Below are 23,659 nucleotides of genomic sequence, written 5' to 3' on the forward strand. Positions count from 1 at the left end.
TCTCTCTCTCTCTCTCTCTCTCTCTCTCTCTCTCTCTCTCTCTCTCTCTGAGGTGACTTCAGCCCCGCCCCACCTAGCCCAGCTCACAATACCCATCTATTTCCCTCCATTCTCAATCATTCATCCCAAGCCACTTCCCTCTTCATGAATTAATCAAACCAAGATTTGGCCCTGGGTTGAGGCTTCTGTTCCACTGAGCCATCATTCTAACTGAATTTAGGGCCCCCTTGGCTCCCCACAACTACAAGCATGCCTTATCATCTCTATTCTCATCGTGCGCTGTGTTAGAAGTGGTAGATAGTGAAATTCCATGAAGTTTCCCTAGGGATTACAAAAATAAACTTCCCAGACAGTGACTCGGTCCAGGATGGGCTTCCTATGTGAATCCACTGATGAATACAGTGTCCCCACGATGCAAAACCTTCCACACACACATGACTCTCAGGGGAGAGGTTAGATCTATCTACACCACAATGCTCACCTTCAGAGGTATCAATTTCTTGGGAGCTCTTAGGCACCCTCAGAGCTGACAACATAAAACACCCACAGCCAAGCCCTGGGGGAAGCTGTGGTCCACCCCACACCCTCAAAGCCACTGCCTCTGAGTATGTGGCTCCAAGACTCTGGTTGGACACCCGCACTTCACAATGTGCCCAGGAGCCACTTTACTGTCAGCCAGGGCAGCAGCTAGAGGGTGCACAGGAGGGGGCGTGAGCTCCAGTCCCCGGGGCCAGCAGAGCCGAGATTGGGTGGGTGTTGCGCAGGGAGGACAGACTCATCCTTCTCTAGTCAACAGCTTCCTGGCTCACGGTACAAGGGGGCAAGACCATGGACCACCAGTCTTCTTGCCATCCTGCTATTCTGGGTTCTTCTCTGGGTACAGTGCATGGTCCACACCACGCTCGAAACAAAATCCTAGGAGGAGAAGGCCAGATGGGAGCCAGGGACAGCGACTCAGCCAGCCCACATGATCCTGAACACCAGGTTCTGATTTTAACAGAATAATTCTTCAGTGACAGTGGAGGATCCCATGGGGTAGGGGTGGTGCAGGGCAGGGGACCTTGACATCCTGAATCAGCAACGAAAGAAAACTTCACAGAAGCTCCACACCACCACATGCCTTCTCCCCTGCAGGAAACACACACCCCAGGTCATCCACCAGCAAACTCTGAAGCATGATCGTAAATAACTAAAATAAAATTACAGTTGTCAAAACAAATTAGCAAAGACTCGGGAGTCTCCGTTCCCTCCTCCTGCTCACCATCCTGGGAGTTCTGTCCACCATTGTACAGAAGAGCTTGGGGAGAAAGGGTCTTCAGGACACTGAGACAATTGGCCGAGATGCAGCTGGGATGGAGAAAGGGCGAGGGAACACCTGCAGGGACCGGACAGCACAGAGAAAGCCCTGTGTGTGGCCCGCGCGTGGAGCCGGGAGTCACCCTGAACTTGGGCAGCTGGATTGAGCCCCCGGGGGTCGGGGTCAGCTCTGCACACCATACGCTCCAGTGCCCCAAGCCACCAGATCCCAAGAGGCAGAAGGACACTGCCAGGGTATCTGGTAAGAGAACCCCGCCTGCTCTCCTGCTGCTAGAACAGGAAATGAGGTCCTGCGCCCCCAGTGCCTGACAGCCAGCACTGGCAGGACGAGGGCGTCAAATCATCCCTTGTCCCGTGTGCACGTGAGCTCCACGCCTGCGTCCAACTGCAGGCTGCAGTTGCTTTGTCCATGGTAGCAGCCTCCTGACTGCTCTCTTGCTCTCCTGGACACCCTACTGGTCAGGTAAGCAAAGCAGCTGATCACTGTGCCCATTTCACAGATGGGGAAGCAGAGGGCTACAAACATCATCTGGCTCATGGTTACTCGGGTAGGCAGTGGGATGCTGGGTCCGAGCCCAGACTGCTGCATACCAGTACCAATCACGACGGGAGCTGGTACTGGCAGCCCTTGTTGGGTGGTAGACACTTCCCATACTTCCTCACTGGAGCCAGGCAGTAAGGAAACAGCAGTCCCTAGAGACAAGCCGCTGGCAGAGGACAGGAACTAGCTGCGCTTGGTGGGAGCCAGGGAGGCTGGTGGCCAACACCAAGCCGGTGGGGAGCAGACAGTGAAGACCAGGAAATCTGATCTGGGAAGATCTGCAGATTTGCGAGGGCGGGAATGGCAGCCGTAGGGGATGCGGGTGCCTCCAGATTTCCACCCAAGGCCAGTCAGAACATCTAAGAAAGTGGTACCATTTTCCCAATGGCATCAGCTAATAACGGTGACTGTTCACAGCTCTCACTTATGATGCACCTACTGCGTGTGGGCATGGGTAGCCTCCACGCATCCCCTTGTTCAAGTCTCAAGTCCACCTCCAGATACAAGTCCTTGTGGTCTTATCCGTGTTTTCCATTTGGGATTTAACAAGTTAAGTCGCTCATCCAATACTCCAGCCACTGGCAGAGCCAGGATTTGAACCTATGTCTGAGAGCAGAGACTGAGTTCTGAATATCAGCTTCTACCCCGAGCTGCGTGCACGTGTGTGGGTACACACACACACACACACACACACACACACACACACACGTCCTCCCTGGGTCCCAGGAAACAGAGTGGGAGCTGGCGCTGGTGCGGCCTACAGCACTACGATTTCTCGAGGAACTTGAACACAGCCCTTCCTTCCTCTTCTTGCCCTGGGCTCTGAGGCAGGCCAACTCCGGCCCATGAATTGGGGTGCAGCTGGGGTGCCTGGAGGAGGGGCCTCACTTCTCTCTCCTTTAATGGCTCTCTTTCCTTCCCAAGGAAGCAATTAAGACTCAGGATTAATGGACAGGGCTCAGGCTCTCAAGTCCCACCTGCTGACAGACTCTGGATTCCCCCAACCTGCCACCCCCATCCCTCCACCTTTTGGGGGAAAAAAATCCAGCCAGCTTGCTTATCTTAGTGTGGGGTTGTCATGGAAACGGCATCCCCGGTGAGATGCACTGTCATAACATTTCGCTGCCGTTCGGAACACTTAAAGACACAGCCTCCTGCTTCCCAGTCTGGCCCACTGGGCCGTTGTCACAGGGGCCAGGCTTTGCAATAGGGGTGAGGGCCTAAGATGGTGCTGTCCTATCATTCTGGCCTGTTGAGGTAGGGAGGGGGGAGGGAAAAAGGAGGGAGGGAGTAAGAGGGAAGGAGTGGGTGGGAGGGAGGGAAGGAGCCCAGAGACCAAAACTTCCCCTTTCCTCATGACACCTGGGCCAGGCCATGTGCCCTGCCTGGATAACTCAGTGGTCGAACTCTGAAGCCCGAGAGTTGGCCTACTACGATGCCAATTCTACAGAGGAGTGAAACTGCAGCCCATGGAGGGAGGTTAAGTAATTGTCACAGACATTTTATACCAGGTGACTGGGCATACTGCACATAAATGAATCTTTATTGCACACGGATTCACACTGACCATACCTTTGATCATTGATTTCTCCCCCAGAGTATAAACTCCGTGAGGCAGGGAATTCTACCTAGTGCTATAACCCTGCCCTGGGCTGCAGGGACAGATACACAGTCTGGGGACAACGAGGCAGGAAGACAGCGACACTGGATGGCTTCTGAGTGCTCCAGAGAGCAGCCTGGCCGGTGACACCTCAGAGTGTCCCCAGCTGTGGCAGGACAGGTCTGCTGATCCCTGGCATGGACCAGGGCAGAGAGGATGCTCAAATCCCTGCCGTCTGAGCTTTGGGCCTGGCCAGCCGCAGTGTCGCACACGCAGCATCTCGGGACCCTCAGAGTGGGCTCAGACCACTGCTGTTTTTGTTCCCCACGTGGGGAAGTACAGGCTCAGGGAAGCTACGAGGCAGGACAGCTCCTCCCCTCCCACGCCACTGCCCTGTGGGTCTAAGATGAGAAGATTCCATCCCCCTCAGCCAGCAAAGCCGGCAGAATCACTCAGCTTTGTCTGTGAGGTGGGGGACTTGGTTTCTGGAGCCCCACCTGCTTGCATGCTGTTAACGAGGTGAGAGCTACCGTGTCTCTCCGAGCCTGGGTTAGCCCGAGACACCCTTGAGGAGACCACAATGTTGAGGAGACCTCAACAACAGGAGCGAATGCCATTATTTTAAGAAAACTCTGGTCCCAATTCACTGAGACTCAAAACCCATCCTGCTGTTGCCCCACCCTCCCCATCTCGTCCCCACCCCACGAGCAGCACATCTGCCCCCTCCAATCCAGCCCAGCCTGGCTGAGGGCAACGGGGGGTCTTCCTCCAATCCCCCCAGAGGAATACAGGGACAGGGCTAAGTGGACTGTTGTTCACAGGTGACAAGGAAGTGACCACAGACAGACGTCACACAGCTCCCTGTGCAAATTCCACACACAGGCAGGGCACAGGGCTGGATGAGCCCTGGGTGCTGTCCCCTATTGGTGACAGATGCTGTCAAGCAGGCAGGAGGACACAGGACATCACGGGTCTTCACTCAGAGCCAGAGTCACAGAGCTCCTTTCCCCGTGGCCCCGTCCTTCTGCCACCTCTGCCAGGAGGGACAGAGCCAACAGGACCCACTGCCCCACTGTAGCATGGACCAGAGGCTAAGCCCACCCTCTGGAGTTCAACCTGCTCCCCTTCATATGGGACAGGGCATGCCCACCCTGCACCACAAGACACCAGAGCCTGAGGGAAAGCAGTGGGCTGGCGGCAATGCACAGAAGCTGGATGCCCCCTCATAGGCACCACTGCCAGACGAGAAAGTCGCCCGGTGTGCAGGCTCCCCCATGGCACTGCCCTGTAGATGGGACAGTGAGGAGCCCGTGACCACCCCCAGTCACACGGACAATAAAAAAAAAGTATGTGCACCATCTGCCCCACCAGCCCCAGGTACCCTGGCACACAGTTGCCCAGATACCACTGCTTAGCAGGGAACAAGAGAAGACCTTCAAGAAGAAGTGCTGTTGGAACTGAGTTCAAAATCATATTTGCTAAGTCTGAAGTGCTAACTTCAAAGTACTAAGTCCAAAGTGCTGCCAGGGCTGTTAACTCTCAACAGGAATGACAGAAAGCATCTGGACCAAGAGGGTGCTCCATACAACGTGAAGCCACCTGGGCGAGGGGCACTCCTGGGAGGAGCATGCTGGCTTAGGGCTGGGGCACATACTGCCCGCTGGGAATTTTTGTTAAGAGTTAAAAAAAGATCGGCTATCTCACTTCCTTTCCACCCACTGCAGGCCTGGGATTTGGGAGCGCCCAGAGCTGGTCGAGAATTTCCTGAATGAATGGGAAAACAGTAAAGCCGCATGACTCCAAGGCAAAGTCATGTGTAAAACTGCAAACTCTGAGTCGGGCAGAGGCTCTGGCTGGCGTGCACACACGTGTCCCAACGCTCACTGCCTACTACATAGTTTTTTTATTTTTGTTTTTTTCACAGAGACCTTTGTATTCCATCAATACTAAGCAAAAACATTTACAATGCAACAAATGTCATGCCTCATGCAACATCTGGATGTTGGCAGGCGCCCTATCTAGATTAGGACAACGTACTGTCTCCTGGGTAGGTCAGGGGCGGCCACGATCACCGCCGATGCCGTGAGTGCCGTCTCTGTGTCTACAGCACTCATCTTTTTCATTCAACCCTGGCATTACTGGCACATAACTCCACCAAAGCTGCCCAGCCAGCCTGGCAGAGAAGAACTGAGAACAGACCTGCACTCACTCTTAACTCACTTCAACTGTGGGACCCTGAACCACGGTCCCACTCCGCGGAGCCTGCTGGAGAGGATGTGTTTGCATTGTCCAGCTGGCCCCGCTGGCCACTGCTGATGGCCCAAAGGTTCACTGAGTTTTGACTGATCCCGGCAAAGCCCGAGCACTGGGACACAGCAGAGGTGGCCGAGGAGGTGGATGTGCCAAGTCCCCTGTCTAGGCAGGGAGATAAGTGTCACAGTAGTTTTCCTTGTGCTGAAATAAACACAGGGAGAGATAGCACAGAGTCTCCAGAGAGCCTGCAGCAAGCAGCCCTCAGTCACGGCCACCCAGCTTGAGGGGCAGAGCTGGGGCATTAACACGAAAGCATCTTGCATCTCCAAAGCCTCAGCCTTTAAGAAAGGTTGCCACGGCTGCTGTTTGACCCTAGCCTGGACAAGTGGACAGGGATGGAGCTCGGTGTGAAGACCTGGGTTCAATCCAGGACTGTAACACAAAATACCTATTAATACGCAGCATAGAGAAGGTCAAGGCCAGGAGCCCGGACCAGATGCCACCCAAGGAGGCCTGGGCACTCCCCGTATGTGCAGGAGCGAAGCACTGGCTGGAAATCGGCCTTCACTTCACACCTTTCCACAGCCTTCTGGTCCCTCCCCATGCCCCAATAGCTAAAGTTATATAGGAGCCAGCTGTGACCAGATGCAAGTCCCCCAATGGCCAAAGGCAAGGGGCAAATCTGACCCAGCAAGACCTAGGGCCCATGGGTCCTCAGACATGGCACAGTGACCTCTGGATTCGTGCCTTGTGGTTGCTTCCTTCCAGTCCTTAGCCTTCCTATTCACCACCGTAACAGCATCTTGGGGTGAGCACAGTTTTTCATTTCAATGAAGTCTAATTTATTGAACCTTTTTATAGTTACTATTTTTAATGTCCCAAGAAATCTTGGCCTGCCTGAAAGATCTGGAAGATAGTTTTTTATGTTTTCTTGTAGAAATTAAAGAATTCCAGTAACTCTACAATAAAAGGACAATCCAAAGAAAAAACTAGGCAGAAGACTTGAACGGCTATTTCAGAAAAAAAGTACTGAACTGACAAGGAGTTCATGTAAACATTCCCAGTATCTCCGCCTGAATAGCGAGGTACTGTAATTTTTTTTTTTTTTTTTTTTGGTGGACCCGGGGATTGAACTCAGGCCCCTGTGCTTGCCAGGGAAGCACTTATTCTACTGAGCCATCTCCCCAGCCCTGAGGTACTGTAAATTAAAGCCACAGTGAGATATCATTTTGCAAACACCGAAGAGGTGGCAAACCTGTGGCACAAACACTGCAGCCAGGTGTGACCACTGCAATCTCTAGGAGTTCATTTGTCATCCATCACTAATATTAAAAACATGACCACACAAGTGCTGACCAGGATGTGGATGACCTGAAACATTCTCATAGGTGTAAAATGCCACAATCACTTTGGAAAAGAGATTGGTAGTTTCTTATTTATCTACCTCTCTGTCTGGTCCTGGGGACCGAACTCAGGGTCTTCTCCCTAAACTACACCTCCAGCCTTTTATTTTTTTGAGATAGGGTCTTACTGAGTCATCAAAGTTGCTCATGCTGGGCTACAACTTGCAACCTTCCTGCCTCAGCCTCCCACAGTATTGAGGTCCAGGTTCTTTTATAAGTTAATAAATATATTTCCATAAATTAAATATACACCTACTTTTCGATGCAGTTATTCCAATTCCAAGACAGATACCCAAGAGCAAAGAAAGCAGGCCCCCACCCAAGACCTGTACTCAAATGTTCGTAGCGACCTGATTAGAGTAGTCGAAAGTAACAGGTCATAAACAAATACAATAAACAAATTATGATATATCCATACAAAGGAATACAACTCAGCAATAAAAAGCAGCAAACTACTCCTAACAGGCAACGTCGCTGGAATCCTAGAAACACTGCACTGAAAAGAAGAAAGGCAGAATGGAGACTAGAGCTGGGAGACTCCGTTTACAGAATGTTCTAGAATGGGCAAACTCATCTAGCAGGACAGTGTGCTGTTGGTCCTGGGAGCGAACAAGGAGCCTGATGGGGGTGCACACGGGGCAAAACGCACTGACCACGCAGTTCAGATCTGTGTGTTAAGTGATAGCTCGCTACATCGCATAATTCCTGGGAGAAAAAGAAAAGAGAAAGTGGCTACGCGGCTATGCGCCTGGGATGCTCTGCGGGCAGACACACTGTTACCGGGAGGTGCCATTTACTCTCCATCCAGCAAAGTCCTGCTGACCTACTGTGTGCTGGTGTGGCCTCTGGCACAGCAAATGCCATTCTACAGTGCCTGTCATCCACGCAGATGAGCGCCCTGCCCCTTGGTGCGCATGCGTTTTGAGCATGCGCTCCACTTCTCCAGAGGTAAACCGTCGGGTTTCCGAAGCCCCTCTAAAGGTTAACAGAGCACCACGGAAACCACTCAGTCACCTCTTCACCGGTGTCCCTGGACGTGGCTGGCACCTGCTCTAAGGACAATGGCTATTTAACGGGTGGGGAAACTGAGGCTTGGGGATGACCTGATGTAGCCACAGACACAGGCCAGCAGACGACTGAGTGGAAGAAACTGGGTTCCAGAGTTTCTGGTTCCAAAAGCAATCAGATTCCAGTAACCCATCTTCTCCATAACAGAGCTCAGAACCATGAAGGAGATGAGTAAGCAGGTGGGCTGAGGCAAGAAGCTCGGGCCATGTGGGCAGGCAAAAGCCAGGTTCTGCCCCGTCCCTGCTCTCTGACATAGGTACTAAGGAGGAAGGAGCACGAGGAGTAGGCAAACGGACAGATGAACCTACAGACACAGGAAGGCCGGAGGCCCTGCTGTTAGGAGTTTCAAAAGCACTCGGTGGGTCCGCATCTGTCCTGACTCAACTTTCGCCTCTCGGGTCCCCCTAGGGCTTGGCATCTGGGAGAGGTGATGAGACAACCCAGAGTTCTGCGGACCCAAAGCTGAGAAAGGAGGTAGGTGCCCTGGATGATGGGTGTAAGACATGGACGGGGGTGTGTGTATGCGCATGCGCATCTGTGTAGCAGCATTGGGGGGGGGGTGCATGGGAAGGACCCAAGGTGGGCAAAGGATTGTGTGGGTGGGCACGTGGAGCACTTCATGAGGACGCCTGTGTGGATGGAAGTATACACGTCTAGGTGTGTGCAGGTGGACGCACAGGTGCACATGTGGGCAGGTATGCACAGGGAGATGGATAGGGATGTGCAGGGGTTAGGTGTCCGCAGGTGTGCACAAGGAATCAGGTGTATGCAGATGTGTGCAGGCGCGGGGTGTGTGCACATTTGGGCGTAGGTGTGCACACTGTGTGCGGCAGGCTGTGGCCCCAGAAGTAAGAGAAGCCGAGCTGTGTCTTGTTTTTTTGTTTTTTTGTTTTTTTTTTTGGTCAGATCTAATTTAATGGTTACATAAGCCTTCTTATTTGTGACTGGACTCCGACTCGGAAGTAGCAGCTCTCTGAGAAGACAGCCTGCGACTCTTGGCAATTTGTTCCTGGCATTTTTCTTTGGCTTCCTCCATGCTCTTGGCCAGAAGTTGAGCATGTTCTGCAGCCTTGTGCTTGTTTTTCTAAGTACGCCGTTTCTTCAGAGCAGGACTCTGGCGAGACGTGGAGCAGCAAGATGCTGAATCTTGGGTGATGTGCCTTTCTGTTTCGAGGTCTTTCAGGCAACGTACCGGTGGACATCACCTTTAGAAATGGAAAGGTCTGGCGCTTCTGCTTGCTTTGGGGCCCTGAGTGCAGCAGTATCAGTCCATCTGGGCACATCTTTCCCTCCTTTTACAAGAACCAAGTCGAGAACACTCAGATTGCCATCTACAACACAGCCTCAAACAGATGTGCACTTTCTCTCTCCTCTTCTCCTCGGCCTGTAACAGGAACTCAGCAGCAAGCGCACGCAGCCACTCGTGAAGATGCCCTGCTTCACGGGGAAGCCCTGCTCGTCGTTCTCACCGCTGATCAGACCACACAACCCTCCCGCTCTGCACCCAGAGCATCCGCAGCAACTTCTATGGCCACGTGCTTCTTGTAGAAGTAGACAGCGTATGCTCAGTGTCCTCCGCAGTTTCTGGCAGCCAGTGGTAGGAAAGGAGATGCTCAGCTTCGTCCTGAAGCTCCTGACCGCCCTAGGATCCCACCTTAAGAGGCCCTCCACTTTCCCCACAGGGCTGACAGCTCTCAGCTGCAGCTCTGGTCCCAAGGGCCCCTGGCCTAATAGCTGCCGTCCTTGTCCCTAGGCTCTGACCCTGCCTCAGGCTGTGAAGGACTACTTGAGCAACTCTCCTTGAAAGAAGCACAACTGTCTCCATTTGGTCGAGCCTGACCCTGTTTCCATGTACTGATCTGTACAGAGCTGGCCAGGACTTTGCCTTAGCCCTCCAGCTGGCCTTAAGCAATGTACCCTGGTTCAGTCGAGGTGTTGGTGGTTGTCCCTTATTTTGGGGCATCACATATTTTGGGGAACACACACACACACACACACACACACACACACCCGGCTGCTCTCTAGCACGAGCTGGGATGAAGAGTCAATGTGTCACACTGATGCACGAGGCTGTGACTTCCTAGGGCTTGAAAGATCACACATCAGAGCTGAAGCACTTGACCCCAAAACATCAGATACTGTCTCAGTTATGTAATGCAGATTATTCTTCCTGCAGATCTTTCTCTGCATATCGCAGAGGTGAATGCAGGCCTCCTCCCTAGCCCAGCTCACAGCGCTCACCTACTTCCGGCCATCCTCAGTCACTCATCCTCAAGCTACTTCCTTTTTCATGGCATGAATCCAACCAAGGTTCAGCACTGGATCGAGGTCTTTGATCCATATAACCATCACTGTGGCTAGCCTTAGGGTCCTCTGGCTCCCCACAACTACTCAGATGACTTAGTGCCAACTCTTGCTGTAGGTTGCTTTTGGTTATGTTAGATTGAAATTAACAGGATCCCAGGAACTTATCCATGGGATTCCAAATATGAACTTCTCGGACCGAGAGGAGGACCAGGAAGGCTTTCTGTATCAGATCCTCACTGAATCAGGACAGCACAGAGCTTTGCTCAGTACCTGAGCATGGAGCCTGACAGTCACAAGCAAGTGGAACTGTCTAGTCTCTCCCTGGCCCCAAATCCATGTCATATGACTTAAGGTAAACTGAGAACACTCACAAGGGGGGGCCCGGGGATACAGCTCAGTAGCATAGTGCCTGCCTGGCAAGCGAAGGGCAAGAGGTAACTTCCTCTAGTAGCTGAACATGACTCAGAAGCAATGTAGGGGTCACAAGGGAGGACAGAGGCCCCACAAGGGAAGTATGCACAATGTAGGCATCTCCCTGCCTAGAGGGGCCAAGGGCAGTCCCAGAGCAGCACCCCAGGGCCATCCCAGTTCCTCCTCAGGCTTAGGGGGACCTGAAGCCTAAGCAATGACTGCAGAAGAGACCAATTACATCTAACCATGCCCTGCCAAGACCACAAGGAGCTGAGTGAAAGGGTGTCTGGGATGCGGAGACTAACCCATGTCCCTACGGACCCCTTGCACTCCAGCCACTGGACAGGTGGCCACCTGGTGCTGTGGGTCTGGAAGCAACAGGGCCAGCTGAGTTGAAGCCTTGAAGTTCTGAGAAGAACCACAGACCACCACCACCAGGAGGCCAGGTCTCAGCTATATGGGCCACCAGGGTGTCCCCAGCACCCCACCCAGCCAGCCCATGTGTGTACAATGCCACTCTGCGGAGAGAACAAAGGACCAATTCAGAGACCAAGCACTGGAAAGATCCCCAAATCCAGCAGGCCAGTCCCTTCCCACTGGCCAGGAAAGGAAGTTGAGGTACAAGAGAAGTAGTGAGGTTTCTCCCCACATCCCTGCTGCAACCACCTCCAGGTGTCTACCAAAGTCTTTGCCTGTCTCTGGGAGGGATGCCCGCTATCACCTGGCAGTGCCTGGAGACGCAGGGGCCAAGGAAGGTGCCACCGCTGATTAGGGATGTGTGTCAGGAAAGGGCAGTGGTGCGGCAGGGTGGCTTTCTCATATTTGCTCCTCCTGGTCTCTAAGCTAAAATCCCCCCGTCCTCATTAGAGGCTACAATTCCATAACCAGGAGCTATGCTTCGGCTGGCAGGACACACAACCTGGGCAACTGCAGGCCATCTCCCCTTCCCCGCACCTTCCACTCTCAGCTCAAACCTGGAAAGAATCCAGTGTGATCCTTCACTCCCAGCTCTCTTCTTTCCGCCTCCCCCGCAGGGGCTATGCTCTAATCCCACTGGAAGACTTGCTGTTCACAGGAACCCCCCAGGTATGCCCTTTCCGCTGTAGAAAAAAAAAAAATCCACTAGGCTCAGGCTGGTGGCCCCCTTTCCTTCTACAGAGCAAATCTTCCCCAGGAGTCCTACAGACAAAATGCATGCAGGCGTGTGGTGCTGGAACCGCGGCTCCGCACACAGCAGGCACTCAATAAATGCACAGTGTGTTAAATCGGCAAACCCACCCACCTGCCCCTCCTGGAGCTGGCATTAAGACCACAAGAAGTTGAGCAAAAGCAAAGGGGAGGATGTGGGAGGCGGGCGCTAGGAACCACAGTGTGGTCTGTGAACAGTGGGAGAGGAGAGAAAATGAATTCATTTCCTCCCCGTAGTAATTTGCCTGTAAATATTCACAAACCGTGCAATTTCTCTCTGCCTCCGCATTAAAGATAAATGCATAAAGTGGTCCCCACCCAAGGGACGTGTACACAGGCTACTGCTCCTCTCCCTAGACACCAGAGTGCCTATTCAGTTAGGTGTAACCGCCTCTGCCCATCCTGTGAAGTCTCCAGGACTCCCAGAGGTTCTCTAGGTGTGGACTTGCTCTCGGGTTGCTCGGAGTGGGAGCCAGCCACCCCGGGGCCAGAGCAGGTGGGTGCACTGGGCAGGGGGTCCCTTCACCCCCACCAGACTGCCTGCAGCAAGTACAGAAGTCACACACACACAGGCCACTGTGTTCCCCAATGCCCTGATAAGGACAAAAATAGGCGCCTCTGGAGATGCATGGCCTGTGGGGGAGGGGCTTGGAAGGACTCAGAGGGCACTGGACGGTAGCAGCCCAGGGGCAGGGGCCTGCACTGGGGCCCTGTGAGGACCAGCCAGGGAGGAAGTTGAGGGCTAAACAGAAGCCAGACAGTGGCAGGAAGCTGGGGACAGCATCTCCCTCTACCCCCGCCCACTCAAGCTCCCCGGAACTCTGAGCCACAGAACTGAGCCAAGCCAGAGAGGCTCGGTGACCTGGGCTGGCTTCACCAAGGCCTGGAGTGACAATGCCAAGCACCACCTCGGCCCTTGCCTCCTCAGGCTCTGCACATGTGGAGTGGCCCCCAGAGACAGCTCACTGTTACGATCTTGGTCACGCGGAGACAAAGGCAGTTAGGATTCAGACCTTGACATCCTGCCCTCAAGAGCAGCTCGTAAAGCTACCAAGGCCCAGAGGAAGAAGGGAGCAAAGTGGGAAAGAGCTGCACGCAGGTCCCAGGACCCAGGCGCCTTTGACCTTGCTGGGAAGGGGCCACTTTCCCTTTAAATACACTGAGGTACTCTCAAAGCATCACCTGCTAAATGAGCAGCAGCTTTGCAAAGAAAGGGAAACTGAGGCTCATGGGTCTTAACAGCCTCCATCCACCCCAAGAGCCAGGATTTCAGTTGGGGCTAAGCGTCCGGGTCACCTCTGCTGGCTTCAGGCCCCACCGGCCAGCAGAGCTCAGCTAAGTACTCATCAGGTGGACCTGTTTCCATGGCCACAGAGTAGGCTTCCTAGTGCCTTCCTGAGCCCTGGTCGGGACCACCTGGAGCCTGAAGAGACACAGGAACACACAGAGCCAGGGCAGGGAGCAGCTGACACCCTCAGGCTGCTAAAGCCCAGGGACGACCCAGCCTCCCTCCCAAAGAGCTGCTGTGTTCACAGCCTCACAACCTCGGCTGCAGCCAGAGACTCAATTAGGACCATTATGGTGCACTTAGGAAAAGCAGGATGCAGTGGGGCAGGCTGGTACCTTTTAGAGAGACTGGCAACAGTTTTCTACTTAACCCTCAGTTAAACAGAAAACCCATTTAACCACAAGCAACACCCTGTCTTCCCAGCCCCAGTCACTTTTGGGATTTTTTTTTTTTTTTTTAAGCTATCTGTCACTTAGAGTTACATTTTTATCACCAGGAAGCTGCCTTAGAAGGAGAAATCATTTTATTCATGGAGAGAAGGATGTCGCGAATCTCGAGTTTGCAGGCCCGGGCCAATGGCATCCTCTAATCCTGGCCCCTCCAGCATGGCAAGAGGAACAGGATTCATGTTGCCATCTACGTCAAAGACGCTGGGCCACTGGAGGAGGCAGTGAGCGCCAATTCTCACCTCCCACATCTGGGCGAGCAACCAAACATCTGCGGTTGTGAGGATCCCAGGAGGAGCCGGGGATGGAGGCTGCCTAGAGGGGACCCACAGGGACCTCGTGACCTTCAGCTGTGCTAAGCTGTGAAGGAGAGTGGTCAGAGTGGTCAGGGACAGGCAGGAGAGAGTCAAAGTAGGGAAAGTTATCTGTACAAAACGAGAAAAAAAAAAAACCTATCAGCCGAAGGGTCTCCCCCACCTTTAAAGCGGCATCAAGTACACATGAGGCTACAGTTTGTACCTGACATGGCTTCTAAAGCCTCATATATTGGAAGTGTGGTCCCCACCTTGGGAGACGGTGGCAAGTTGAAAAGCTGGGGCCTAGGAGAAGGTCCTTGGGCCTTTGGGGCGTGGCCTAGCCAAAAAGCTTCAGGTCACTGGAATGTGACTTTTAGAGGGAAAACAGGACCCTAACCCTAGGTCCTCTCCTCTTTCGCTCCCTGGCCCAGCGGTCATCTGCTCTGCTCCTCCACATGCAGCCACCAGCCACCAGGCGGCTAACACAGCAACAGGGAGGATGACTACAGACCACCTTGGAGCCGAGACAAACCTCTTCTCTTTATAAGTTGATTACCTCAGACATTTGTAAGAGTAACAGAATGCTGACACAAACAGACCAAAAGACAGCGCAGGCGCAGCAGCTGCCAGATGAAATGCAGTATGCCCAGTTCAATAAACAGCAAACCTCTCCAGTTCGGTCCTAAACAGTACGTGGAACAAAGGAGGCAGGGGACGGACACCCGAAGGACATCTGCTGCCTGTATGAACTTCAAGCTCCGTTCAGCGTCCTGGGGTTTCATTCATGAGGCTCTCAAGAGGCTGGCAGGTTACAGTGGCCACAAGGAGCCAGCTGCATCCATCAGCGGGGTCCTGGGAGCCTCCACCCCACCCAGGAAGACGGCCACACACTGTCCTGCTGTGAGATATGGGCGCAAAGAAAAGCCGGAAGCAAACAACCTGGGCCTTCCGCTGGCTGCTCCATCAGCCACACGCTGGCGGTGAACAAAGGCAGGAAAGCCGGGCCTCTGCCCTGGGGGGAAACGTGGTGATCTTTGCTTCTGTTTTCCACTCTGCGCTCTCCCCAGTTGTTTTGCTGCCTTAAAATAACAGCCACGTGCACGCAACCACCACGCACAATGCTTCAGATCTTTCCAGAGTCACCCGGTGGCTCTGTCCCATTCAGGTGTGTGGAGAGGGAGGCTGGGAGTGGCTGGCTCTGTACACCAGCGGACACTCCGGGAGTGTGGGACATGGGAAAGGAGGGTAAAGGGTGCAAACAGCAAGCTGGCAAGATCCCAGCTGCAGCAAAGTGGCTTCTGAGGGTCCCCAAGACTCCCTTGGCTGGAGCAGCCAGTGCTGCTGTCCCTGTTGCTTCTCCTGGGTGTGGGGCCTCAGAGGTCAGGAGCCTGCACGCTGCTTAGACAGCAGACAACAAAGCCTGGCCCCTGACCTACACCTCTGCCACCCTGTCTCCTCTGCGTTTACTGAGCGGCATCACCAAGCCAGGGCACTGCAGGACAGGCCCCAGGAGCCCCACTCCACATCCCATCCTCCAGCTCCACCTTCCTGGCAGGACACCTCGCCCTGCGGTTCAAGTCAGGTTCAAGCAGATGTTGAGCTCCTAAGAAGCCTGGGCTTTGAAGTCAGGGAGGAAAAGTCAGCTCCAGAGGGACCTCTCCTACCGAAAAGACTCTCTGGGGGGTCTCGGGGGAAATAAAAAACAAAACCCCTGGATCCTTAGCTCCCTGTATTTATAAGATTGTTAATAAAAACAGCTGCCTCCACAGACTGCCATGATGAAAGGGAAAGAGAGGGTGGGTGAGAGGGCAGGGGTCCAGCTGAGCTTGTGCTACCAGCTCCATAGGAGGATGTGGGGGACCAGCTTCGGAGCTCACAGGTATGGAGACAGACAGTGCCCGGAATCTGATGGCTCGCAGGAGGTACCACCTCCAGGGTCCCCAGGACGCCAGGCTCAGTCCTGCCTCATGCAGCATGACCAGAACTACCTGTCACACTGCCCTGGACTGTCCTCCACTTCTACCCTGTTCCCTTCTCACCCTGCAGCAAGGAGCCCCTGGGAACACCTCCCTCCTGGCCAGCCGGAGGACGGACCCCAAGGCTGTCATTCTATAGGGCTGGCAGTCCAGAGACACAGGGCCTGCTGGGACATCTCAAAACAAAGCTAACAACAAAGCTAATGGTGTCAGTAATAAAACGCCTCCTTTGAAAGCCCCTTGGAGTGGCGGCTGAGGGAGTAGCCGACTGGCGAGCTTACTAGGGTATTTGACCAACTAGTGGCGCGGGCCTGTGGCCGAACCAGAGAAGGGTAGCAAGAACAACTTGGCAGCAATGTCAGCAGAAGTAGAGACTTCTGAAGGGGTAGATGAGTCGGAGAGAAAGAACCCTGTGGCCCCAGACAAGGAAAACTGTATCAGAATGCCTGACCTATCTGAGCTCCTGAAGGAAGGGACCAAGGAAGCACATGACTGGGCAGAAAACACCCAGTTTGTCAAGGACTTCTTGAAAGGCAACATTAAGAAGGAACTATTTAAGCTGGCCACAACTGCACTTTACTTCACATACTCAGCCCTGGAGGAGGAAATGGACCGAAACAAGGACCACTCAGCTTTTGCCCCCTTGTACTTCCCTATGGAGCTGCACCGGAAGGAGGCACTGACAAAGGACATGGACTATTTCTTTGGTGAAAACTGAGAGCAGCAGGTGATGTGCTCTGAGGCTACCCAGAAGTTTGTGGAACAGATCCACTACGTGGGTCAAAATGAGCCAGAGTTGCTTGTGGCCCATGCATATACCCGCTATATGGGAGACCTTTCAGGGGGACAGGTGCTAAAGAAAGTGGCCCAGCGGGCCCTAAAGCTCCCCAGCACAGGGGAAGGGACCCAGTTCTACCAGTTTGAGAATGTGGACAATGCCCAGCAGTTCAAGCAGTTCTACCGCGCCAGGATGAATGCCCTGGATCTGAGCCTGAAGACCAAAGAGAGGATCGTGGAGGAAGCTAACAAGGCCTTTGAGTACAACATGCAGATATTCGATGAACTGGACCAGGCTGGCTCCATGCTGGCCAGAGACACCCTGGAAGATGGCTTCCCTGTACATGAAGGGAAGGGAGACATCCGTAAATGCCCCTTCTATACTGCTCAACAAGACAAAGGTGCCCTGGGAGGCAACAGGTGCCCTTTCCGGACAGCCATGAGTGTACTGAGGAAGCCCAGCCTCCAGTTAATTCTGGCTGCCAGTGTGGCCCTGGCTGCTGGACTCTTTGCCTGGTACTACATGTGAAGGACCTGTCACTGCCATGCTGGCACCCTCCTCCCAAGTGACCATGCTGCCCGTCCCTACCTCCACTTCTTGACTACCACCTCAGGTGACTTTTTAAAATGCTGGGCTTGAAAAAAAAAGCAACCAATAAAAAAGCCAGATGCTAGGAAAAAAAAAAAAGAAAGCCCCTTGGCTAATCAGAGTGCTCACTGATCTCCCCATTTTAATCACAGGCCCACAAGCTTTGGGGGAACATGTGTTTGCCTTGGCCTCCATAATCCTGATGTTTACATGGAAGTAAATTCAGGAACACCCATGTATCCCACCAGCCCCAAGCCCTACAGATCTGGTGACAGTCATTCAAAAGCAATGATCCAGAATCTTTTGAGTCCTTTTTGCATGCATTTCTTCTGACTCCTACAACGCCAGACAGCCCTGTGCTTAATTAAACAAGTTTAAAATAAATGGCATACTCAGGAGGCTAAGGCAGTACTCTCCAGTGCAAGGCCGAACTAGGTAACTTACCAAGATCTCATCTCAAATCAGTCTAGCTCTGAATACATAAGGGCTGGGCATGTAGCTCAGTACTAATGCCGATTTCAGTCCTCAAGACCTTAATAAATATGCCGATTAGCAAAGAGCCTTCACGCAGCATTCTGCCTCTGAGCTCTGTCATATGAGGCCAGTGTCCCTCTCCTCAGGAGATGTGGCCCCTACAACTGCACCTCAACCTAGCCTTCCCTGCTCCAGCAGAGGGAAAATAATCCCTGTTCTCTGATGGCCCCACCCCAGGTACGTCACCGTCATGGCACTCAAAGGACTGTTACACGGAGTGACAGTGAGCCTTGCCAGCCTGACCTGTGGATCTGGACACCGTGACTCTCCTGCCTTCAGACTGAGACCTGTGCTCTCGGCTCCCCGGGTCCACAGCACGAGTCCCACACTGGGGTGTGGGTGGACGCACACAAGCACACGTATACGCGCGCGCGCACACACACACACACGCACATAATGGGGGGGGATGGAAAAGGCAGTCGAAGTTCAAATTAAACAAAAAACTTACTACAGTAAAAACATAGCCAAGAACGATGGGACAGGCGTGTCTAAAGCCAGGAGTACAGAGAGGGTCTCATATCCGTATATCTACAGTAACCTTTTATTTTTAATTTATATATTCACAGTATTGGCACTGAGAGGCAGCTGGCCCAGTGATTGCTATTTGCCTAGGAAGTGCAAGGCCCTGAGTTCCACCCCAGCACGAGAAACACACACACACACGTAGTAGTCCATGTAGTGGAGTACTATTTAGTCTTTTTTTTTTTTTTTTTTTTTTGCGTAACTGGGGCTTGAACTCAGGCCCTTGCACTTGCCAAGGAAGCGCTTATTCCACTGAGCCATCTTCCTGGCCCCCACTATTTAGTCTTAAAAGGGAAGGTCACTCGGGCACATTAACAGCAAGGACAAACCTGAAGACGTCAGTCCTTCAGTATTCCCCTTTTGCTAAGCGACACAGCCTGTCAAGAAAGCCCCACTTCTATGAAGTGGTTGGAGAAGTCAGAGTCATAGCTGGACAGTGGGTGGACGCCAGGGACAGGTGGAGGGCAGGGGAGAGACGTTCAGTTTTGCGCAAGGGAGTGAATCAGGGGTGAGGGCTGCACCACAAGGAATGTACTTGGTATTAAAGTTACTTTTTTAAAATGTTTTACTTTTTGGGGTTGGTGAGATGGCTCAATGGTCTAAAGCACCTACTTAGAACAAGCTTAGCAAAGCACAGGGACCGCGGTTCAATCCCCCAGCACCACGTGCCAGCCAGCCCCGCCCCCTGGTGGGCTGAGCTGGCCACACACACACACACAAATGAATTAAATAAATACATAAAATGTTTTACTTTTTAATTTGTTTATTTGGTACAATGTCTCACTATACAGCTCGGACTCATAGTGATCTTCCTGTCTCAGCCTCCCCAGCACTAGGATTACAGGTATGAGCCACCATGCCCAGTTTTGGGGCTAGCATGGCACTCCTGGGGTTCCAGGGTTAGCACAGCATGAGGTACTGGCGATCGAACCCACATCCTTGTGCTTGCCAGGCAGGCACTTAGACCTCCAAGCCATCTCCCCAGCCCTGGTACTAAGATCTTAACTAAATACTTAAAAATGGCTGTGAACACAGTATATCTGACTTTGTGCATATTTTGTTACAATACAAAAGTGGAAGAGAAGGAGGGAGGGAAGGAGGGAGGAGGGAAGGGAGAGAGGGAAGAAGGAAGGAGAGGAAGCTGGGCATGGTGGCACACACCTGTAATTCTACCACTTGGGAGGCTGAGGCAGGTGGGTCACTTCCAGTTTGAAACTAACCTGGGTTACAGTGAGTTCAAAGCCAGCCTAAACTACATAGCCAGCTACGTTGAAAGAAAGAGAGGAAAGGGACGAGAGAGGGAAAGAAAGGAAGAAGCTGTCCAGTCACTAAAAGATGCTGTGTAGATGGAAATACGGATGATTGGGCAAAAGAGCCCACACCGCAGAGCAACCTGGCACACACCTCCAACCCTGAGACCTTCAGGAAAGGGGAGTGACGCAATCAGTGTCCGCCAGGGCTGAAGGGGACTCGAGTACGGAGGAATTAGTGGCCCTACCACAGATGACACCCAAAGGCGGGAACGTGTCCTCACATACCTGTCAAAGCCCACAGCACACCCACTGCCCAAAGTGAACCCCAGGGTGTGGGCTGTGGGAGGTGGGGGGCACACAGAACCCCAAAATGCTCCAGAAAGAAAGCCTCAGGGAGCAGGGCTCGTTTCCTTCCCAGATCTCCCAGCACCCTCAATGTCATTCCAGGCGGAGCCAGCCACCTTTGGAAGCGCATAAAACCCAGGCATCCTAGGTCGCCCCTTCAGGAGCCCAGGAAAGGACCCGCTATGACAGCCAGCGCCCCAGCCTGCACCTCTCTCCCTGTAGAAAACCTTTCCATTTTACGCTTCTGACTCATCAGAGAGGCAGAGGTGTGCAGAGCCCAGGTGGACTCTGCTATGTAGCGCTGTGTGACTCTGGGCCAGCTGCCTCCCTGCCGTCTCTGATCTGCCACTGGAAAAGGGCCTCCAGGCCCTGCAGCCCACACCACAGTTGGCTGGATGCTAGTCCATCCCCCTCCCATGGGGCCTACAGTACAGATCTGCATTATTATTAAAAACAATTATAAAACCATAAAGGGCACTTCCTGCTGCCTGAGCAAAAAAGCCAGGATTTTCCTTGAGGCGAGGAAAGCAGAACGATCTCTGTGAGCTCAGCAACGGTACCCCGAGCTGGGGGCCTGCAGCCGGGCTCCCAGCCAAGCCCAGGGGACCTGGGGAATCTCCAGGGAAAAACTAGCACACTGAGCTGCCTATGGGGAGCATATCTGTGCTGCCCGGTGTGAACCCTTAACACTGAACTAGAAAAGGAGGAAAAGGCTGGGAGTGGAAAACATGCAGCAGGGCAGGAAAGGGCCACAGGTGCCGGTGGAGGTGGCGCTGGCTGGAGCCACCGAGTTCCGGCAGCACTGGGCTGAGAGCAGGAAACCGGGGCCCTGAGCACCTGTCATCCTGCCCCCACCACACGTGTCCCGGTGGAAGGAAGCCAGAAGCTAGGCTAGCAGCTCAGCTCTGTGCTCTGCTCGCTGTGGGATAGACGAAGGGTGGGAGAGGTGGCCAAGACTGCAAGAGTGGGGCCTCGTCTACCCAGCTGACATGCAGCGGGGGAGCCCTGGAGACCCCCAAGGCCATCACCGGCTCCGAGGCCGCATGTGCGCCTGGGGAAGAGGGGAGCTGACCGACACAAAACAGCAGCTCAGCTGACAAGAGCTCCGGGGGGAGACTGTGCCACCTATTCAGTTGCTTTCAGCTCCTCCAGCACTGATCTCTCTCACTGTGGACTGGTGCCCAAAGCTTCACAGGAGCAACTAGAGAATTCCGCTCCACCCAGCAGAGACCAGCTCTGCTCACACAGTTTGAGTGATGTGGCCAAGACTGCGCTGCGGGCAGAGCCGTGGCTGGGATCCAGATCGGCCGCCAAATCCCCTTGGGGGTGAGCAGCTTCCCCAGCTCACCCGGACCACCAGCTCCCATTGGCACCTCCAGCACCCCTGAGGCCTCTGGAGTTAGGAAGGATGGGATTCCTAAGCCTCCCCACCACAGCACAGCACCTCGCTCCCCTCAGGAGCCTCCCCAAGGTCACCCCGATTGCATCCTCTCCTTCCTGGAAACCAAGAGTTCCCAGCCTTGGCTGTACCTCAGAACCATCTGGGGAGCTTTAAAATATAGCACTGCTGCTCCAAAAGTTAAACCTAGAAACACAGTCACCAAAAGAATACAGTCCTGGGCCGGGGAGATGGCTCAGTGGAATAAGCGCTTCCCTGGCAAGCCCAAGGCCCTGAGTTCAATCCCTGGTTCCGGAAAAAAAAAAAAAAAAAAGAATACAGTCCTGCTGGGTGTGGTGGCACACGCCTGCAATCCCAGCACTCAATAGGGTCAGGGAGATAGCTCAGTAACACAAGTGCCTGCCAGGCAGGAGGCTGAGGCAGGAGTATCGTTGTAAGCTTAAGCCCAGCCTGGGCTACAAAGTGAATTCAAAGTCAGCCTGAACTTTGTAGTGAGACCTTATCTTAGAAAGACAAAAAAAAGTTGGGAGGGGGAAGAAACAATACAGTCCTGGCATAAGGACCAAAATAGAGACCAAAGAAATAGAACGGAGAGGCCAGAAATAAACCCAAACGGCGATTCCCAGTAAGTGTTGGGACTATTTTAACAAAGGAGGCTAGGGCAGATGTTCCCACAACAGTCACCTGAGGCCAGATCCCTATCTCACACCATACATGAAGCTGAACTCACAACGGATCAGTGACCTAAACACAGAAGCCAAAGCTCTAGCACCTTAGAAGCAGGCGTGGCGTACGCCTTCATGACCCTGCATCTGTCCACGGACTATTCAGTAGGGCACTGAAAACCACAGTCAAAAAAAGGAAAAGCAGATAACAGGAGCGTGGGAACAGGCTCCAGGAGAGCAGACGGGCTGCTGTCACCCCCTGTCCTCCTGTCACCTGCTTCCTGCTGTCAGATCACGGGACGCTTTATAAAAGCTGCCTTTTCCCACTCAGCCTGCTGCAGGGTGCTGGCTGGGCAGATAAGAACACGGGACTTCTTTCTGCCTGCAGCCTGAGGGATGTGCACGGCAGGCTGGGGGATCTGCAGAGAGGGCTGGCACGGTAACGTGGGCATTGGCCTGTAGTCAAAGGATGCCACAGGCAGAAAAGCCTTTCTAAGAGGGGGAGCCACAGGGAGTGCGCTGTTCTTGGGGCAGGAGCCCCGTGTTTGCATCCTCTGGTCACTGCTTGCTAGATTCATGGACAACTCCAAACCCCAGAGGGCCCCACCTGCTAGAGAGGATTCATGTCACCTTTGGATATGGGCAGGATCAACAGCTATCCATGGAGGAAAGACAGTGGGGTGAGGAAGGCTGTTCACACCCAAGAGGCCCCTGAGCCCCAGGACCAACATCAGAACAGAAGCTGACACAAGCCAGACACGCTCCTGGCTTTTGGGTAGAGGAAGAGGAATGTGTCTCCAAGGTAACCACACTGTTTGGTTATAAACACCCACTCTTACATCCCCAGAGCCTGGGCATCTTCAGAGAGGTGACTGTGGGAGGCCACCAGGGCCAAAGGGGGCCACCGTAGTTCATGGCAAACAAGGGCTTCCCTGGGGTCACTCTGCCCTGGTGAGATGTGGACTGTGTGCCCATTTCACAGATAAGAACACTGAGGACGAGCATTCAAATCCTCCACCCTGCATCCTGCAGCTATTTAAGCCCAAAGCTGGAACTCTGTCTCCAGGCTGGGCCTCCATAAGGCTGCCCGACTATGGCGGTTGCTTTAGCCCCAGTCCTCAGGCTGCCTCTATGATACCGGCCCCTGCTGTTCAGAAGAGACTCTTGCAGCTGGTGGAGAAGCCACCTGGGCCAGGGAGGGGAGGGGACACTTTCCACCTCACTGCTTTCCTGCACTCAGAACACCAGGCAGGATCTCTTCCAGTGCGACAGGCCCCAAGTTTACAATGAGGATTAAGGCCAGTGTCTGGTGACTGCCAGGAGCTGAGACAGCAGAGGACACAGTGGCTTTGGGGAGGGGCAGCCCCAGCACTCTCTCAAGCAAGCCATGGGTGCTGCACTGCCGTTATATTATTTTTTTTAATTTAATATTTTTTATTGGCCAGGGAGATGGCTCAGTGGAATAAGCGCTTGCCTGGCAA

The 23,659-nt window shown here is 53.5% G+C and overlaps 1 protein-coding gene and 2 pseudogenes across 4 annotated transcripts in view; 1 reads left to right on the top strand and 2 right to left on the bottom strand.

The window, feature by feature from the left end:
- Positions 1–23,659, bottom strand: part of Tspan18 (tetraspanin 18) — a 124,908-nt gene that overhangs the window by 71,087 nt on the left and 30,162 nt on the right. The gene's annotated exons all lie outside the window — the stretch shown is intronic.
- Positions 9,117–10,767, bottom strand: LOC111815567 (annotated as a pseudogene).
- Positions 16,371–17,405, top strand: LOC101574719 (annotated as a pseudogene).

This window comes from Octodon degus, unplaced genomic scaffold (genome assembly GCF_000260255.1).
Source record: "Octodon degus isolate 3935 unplaced genomic scaffold, OctDeg1.0 scaffold00018, whole genome shotgun sequence".
Classification (NCBI taxonomy): Eukaryota; Metazoa; Chordata; class Mammalia; order Rodentia; family Octodontidae; genus Octodon; species Octodon degus.